Source organism: Arvicola amphibius, chromosome 5, assembly GCF_903992535.2.
Source record: "Arvicola amphibius chromosome 5, mArvAmp1.2, whole genome shotgun sequence".
NCBI classification, from domain to species: Eukaryota; Metazoa; Chordata; class Mammalia; order Rodentia; family Cricetidae; genus Arvicola; species Arvicola amphibius.
The window spans coordinates 108,680,840-108,686,401 of record NC_052051.1 but is presented as its reverse complement, the minus strand read 5'-3'; the positions used below and the strand labels follow the sequence as shown (position 1 = coordinate 108,686,401).

The 5,562-nt window shown below is 40.1% G+C and overlaps 1 pseudogene; it reads right to left on the bottom strand.

The window, feature by feature from the left end:
- Positions 1 to 2,617: 2,617 nt before the first annotated feature.
- Positions 2,618 to 3,311, bottom strand: LOC119815309 (annotated as a pseudogene).
- Between the last annotated feature and the right edge of the window lie 2,251 nt (positions 3,312 to 5,562).

The following is a 5,562-nucleotide window of genomic DNA, read 5'->3' as shown; positions in this document are numbered from 1 at the left end:
ACCTTTGTATAACAAAGACACTGGCACACAGGATGAAAGTTCCACATAGGCACCAGCTTGCCATCTCCATGTTCAATGAGTTGTGTAGGTTTTGTCTTCAGCAATTGATCTTTGCTATCAATCTTTGCTATCAATTTGTGGAGAGCAAACTATAATCTTGGCAATAAGCTGTTTTTTTTTCTGTGGGTCCCCTTTGGCCAACAGCTCAATTACATGTAACCCAAACCTGGTACTGGGAGTTTTATTTGGAGACAAGAGATGGCTAGTTGGGTCCCTGTATCCCTATTATTTTCTGATTTTATTTAGATCACTTTGATACATGCAAATATTTAGGAGGTTTCTTCTGTATTAAGTTTCCATACTATGACTCAAATACCCCATAATTTTAGCTGCTTCTCTCCAAATTCCCTCTAACTACTCCCTATCCCCCATCCTCACATGATCCTGCCATCCCAGATCCCTCACCATCAATCCATTCTTACTCTATTTCCCTTCTCTAGTGAGATTTATCTTTACACAGATGCATAATGATTTATACTGACTTTTGTGCCTTCCTTCTCTCTCCATGATTTATCCTGACTTCATGCCCACATTCCTTCTCCATTCAGAAACTTTGTCAGGATTGAGTTGGCATTTATTTGTGAATGACTTTCAAGGTCCGACAACTGTTTAATTTTTTGTTTGTTTGTTTGTTTGTTTTCAAATTGTGACTATTTAGTCAGCATTTGTGTAATTGATGTGTGAATAGAATCAAGACCTATCAACAATTTCAAAACAGTGCTTGAGACTTAAGAATTATGCCTCTGCACTCAAGACATTTTTGTGGCATGTAAAATTAAAGAGATTCCCTACAGTACAACTTAGAAATTTACAAAAGATTATTTAGGTCTTCTGCTCCCCATTAATGGATGAAGGAACTAGTTACACCACATTTCTTCATTATGCTATCTCATTTCCAGCATCCTTCTGGAAGCTTTTTAAATATATATGTCAAAAACTTAATTGCTGCTTAATTTCAAGGCTTATGTCCCAAATTTTAAGGAAATATAAAACTAAACTTTGATTAGAGTGGGAGTAATAGCCTTTTCCAGGGAAGGACACACTAGTTGGGTTTTCTATGCATAAAAGCCCCCAAAACATACATAAAAGTAACATTATATGGGCTGAAAAGATTGTATATATGTCTTCAGGAATTCACACATACACACACATGATAACAATTAATGGAAAAAAGAAGTCATGAATTTGAAAGAGAAAAAGGAGCGGTTAAAAGGAAAGAAAAACCAGCCCACAATTCATAATCGCAGAGAATCTAGACAACAATGAGGACCCTAAGAGAGACATACATGGATTTAATCTGCATGGGAAGTAGAAAAGACAGGATCTCCTGAGTAAATTGGGAGCATGGGGATCATGGGAGAGGGTAGAAGGGGAGGGGGAGGAAGGGAGGTGAGCAGAGAAAAATGTAGAGCTCAATAAATACAGTAAAAAAAGAGAGAGATGGGAAGGGGAAACAGAGAAATGATGGAATTAAATTATAGCCTCAAAAATGAAAAGAAACAACTTTAAAAATATATAAAAAGATGCAACCACATGGCTGGAAAGCTTGGACTAGCTAATTTTAGTGCTTATTAAATTTATCTTTGGAAGGTCTAACTAGAGAAAGCAGTGCAGAAGCTTCTCTGAATGCAAAGCATACAATAACCTCCACCATCTTTTGACTTTAGGAAGATGATGGCCACCTTGAAACTGACAACATTTCCCTTCACTACTGACAATGCAAAGGCTGAGTGTGCCAAGAGCTTTCTGGGAGCAAAGTGAGGACGCATGAAATCTACCCGAAGAACGCAACACAGTTCTTATTTGATTGTGACTTTGCTTAACTTTTAAGAGATGGACATTTACCAGTCATGTGATGCTTCATCTAATTTGAAATTAAATAAAGGAGAAAAGACCAATGATTAAATGCTAATTTTATCACCTGTCTAACCGCCAAACAAAGTATATTCTTTCTGAGTCCTTCCAGGTTTCACTGAGCTATTTCAGTAAAACCGTGACTTACCATCCCATGGAAATACACTCAAAGCTATTGCCACATAGCACAACCAAATTAATTTACTTTTGTGATATTAAAGTCTTCTTACACATTACTGTCACACTTACAGACACATTGCCATAGAGTTAAGCTAAGCTATCACAGACCAGGGAGATGAAAAGTCAGTAAAATGCCCGCTGTGCAGGCGTGAGGACTTGATTTGGCTTCTAAGCACACGTGTCAACGCTGGGCATGGTGGAGTGCATTCATTACACTAGCAGTGGAGGGCCAGTGACAAGAAAATGACTGGGCTAAATTGACTTGCCAGCCTAGCCAAACCAATAAGCTCCAGGTTTCGTAAGAAACCTTTTCTAAAAAAAAAAAAAAAAAAAAAAAAAGGTGTGGTAACACACATTTTTTTTTTCCCAACAAAGACCCTTTACCAAGAGCTCCCTAAAGCATCCAGTTTTTGATATAAACAGTGTCAACTCAGCTGATGATTGATGTAGGTAAGGTGACAAGAAGGCTATCATATCTATGATCTAATATCATAACAGGTTCTTGAGTCATGCATGAGTGCCCTCAGGGCCTCTGTCTCACCTTCTTCAGGGTTCAATTAAGCTCTTCAAACTTGTCCATCTGCTGGATAAAAAAAAATCCTACAGCATTTGGTGGCCTTGGTGTCTGTAATATGGATCATGTCCTTATTAATACTGAAGTCCCCCTCCAAGACTGACTGGAATTTGCCATTTAGTGCAGAAATGCAACTGTTCCATACCAGGTTCTTCATCTTGTGCATGAAGAGAAGCAGTTGGGTGCAGAACTCCTGCTCTGTGGGGTCCACGATGCCAGCCAGTTTGGCCATGGGCATGGGGGCATAGAGCTTGAGGAAGTTGCAGACGGTGGAGTGAGGCCTGCTGTTGTATTTCATCAGAACACACCTTCTGCTGCTGCAGGAAGGGCTCTTTGTGATAGTTAGGGTGGACATAGTCATAGCTGGGCACCACAGGTGACAGGAACTTGGGGCAGCAGAGCTAAAAAGCTCCTCATCGATCTGGAGTCACCCTCTGCATGTGTAGCATCTTGTTCCTATATTTCTTCCACATCTGGAGGTGGATGCTCTCATCAGTCTACATGGGTACATGGTGAGAGTCACAGCCCACAGAGCATGCATCTGCTCATTCTGTTTGGTGATCATTTAATACTTGTATGTGGTCCTCTGGATGTACAGGGGGATGTTGACAAAGACCCAGATAACAACCTGGTTGTGATGCATCATCAAATATGGAAAACAAACATAATAGTATGGACACACATTTTTAATCCCAGATCTTGGGAGGTAGAAGCAGGTGGATCTTTTTATTTATGTTGGCGTTCAGTCTGTTCTACGTAGTAAGTTCCAGGGCATCCAGGCCTACATAGAGATCCTATCTCAAAATAATGATGATGATGACGACAATCGTTTAACTGGGGCTTGAGAGAGGCTCAGAGTTTAAAAGTGCTTCTGCTGTTGCAGAGGACCAATATTTGGTTACTAGACACCACATTAGGTGGCTAATGATTATTTGTAGCTCTAGTTCCAGGGGAATCTCATGCCCTCTGTCCATGGGAATCTGTATGTATGTGGTGTTCACAAACTCATATGAGTGCAAACACACATACATACAAAAACCATGCCTTTAAAAAATTAGATGGGGAGAATCTGAGGAAGACTCTTGGAATAAACCTCTAGACTCTACATGCATAAATACCTATGTAGCAATGCATGCACACCAACACAAATATGTGTAAATAACACATGCACACATACAAACACACACAGATTATACACTAAATTGTTTTTCTTTTGTTATCATTTTCTCCCAGAACAAGTAGCTCTTCAAATTCTAAAACTTGAGTATAATCCATATTCCTACTGCAGAGACTACTATTGCTCATGGTGGTAGAAGAATGGGTCAGATGGCCTGGAGTTTGCTTTACTGGCTCAGGATATAAGCTGTCTTATTTTCTTTTTCTGTTACCTAATAAAGTACTCTGAAGAAAAGAAATTAACAATGAAAGGATTCATTCTGTCTCACAGTTTAAATGCACAGTCTATCAGAGTGGAGAGGTTAGGGCAGATAGGGACTGAAGCAGCAGGAGAAGCAATGAATACATGCAGGCTAGCATTCAGCTCACTGGCTCTATTTTATACAGTTCGAGATCCCAACCTATTTTGGCTAGTTTTATGTCATCTTGACCCAAGCTAGAGTTATTTGGGAAAATAGGAACTCTCAAATGAGAAAATGCCTCTATAAGATCAAGCTGCATGAAATTTTCTTAGTGATCAGTGTGGGAGGGCCCAGCCTATTGTGGGTGGTGCCATCTCTGGTAATCCTGGTTTTTTAAGAAAGCAGATTGAGTAAGCCATAAGCAGTAAACCAGTAAACAGTACTCTTCCCTGGCCTCTGCATCATTTGCTGCTTCTAGGTTCTGCTTGGGTTGCTGACCTGACTTCCCTCCGTGATGGACTGTTACTTGGAAGTGTAAGTGAAATAAGCCCTTTCCTCTCCAAGCTGCCTTTGGTCATGTGTTTTTATCAAAACAATATTAAGCCTTAGATACCACCTAAGAAATGATCTTCCCTACAAAATGCATGTCATGTCTTCACATCTAAATTAAAACAATCAAGATGATGCCACACACATGCCCCAAAGCCCACCTCCCAGGTGATTCCAGATTCTGTCAAGTTGGTAGTTAACACTAAAAATCACAAGTAATGTCCAAAACTAATGTAGTGATGTCACAAGTAATCTGAATCCTATCTCTGAGAAGCTGAAGTTAGTCTGACATGTTGAAATTACTTAATTACCTAGTTCTGAGCAGTTGGAGTTTCCAAAGATCTGGGGATTTTTTTTAAAATTTTTTTTTTATTAAAAATTTCCATCTCCTCCCCTCCTCCTCCCCCTTCCCTCCCCTCCCTTCCACCCATACCCCCACTCCCTCACTCTCCAAGCCAAAGAACCATCAGGGTTCCCTTCTCTATGTTAAGTCCAAGGTCCTCCCAACTCCCCCTAAGTCCAGGAAGGTGAGCAACCAAACTGACAAGGCTCACAGTGAGCCCGTCCATGCTGTAGAGTTCAAGCTCAGATTGGCTAAAATCAAAGTATCTGGGGATATTTTGAAAACCAAGGTGGGATTGATGTAATAGCAAAGTACTTTGGAAGTAGGTAGTGTAGTAGATCAATGCCAATTTATTTCAAATGAGAAGACATGTTTGGGATGTAGAATCTACTAGAATTTGTAACAGATGGGTATAAGAAATGAGGAGGACATGAGATACCATTAAGTAAAGTCTGCAAGTGAGCCATAACACTAGAAGATGCCACCTGTCTCTGCTCCAGCCTGCTGCTGTCACTCACTGCTGTCAAATGTGGAGAGAAAAGGAAGTGCCAAAGAGAATCCTTCAGAATTCTCTTTTGCCCATTCATGAACGATAGAGCAAAATAACCCCACTCAACTGACTGGTGACTATGATATAATGAGTG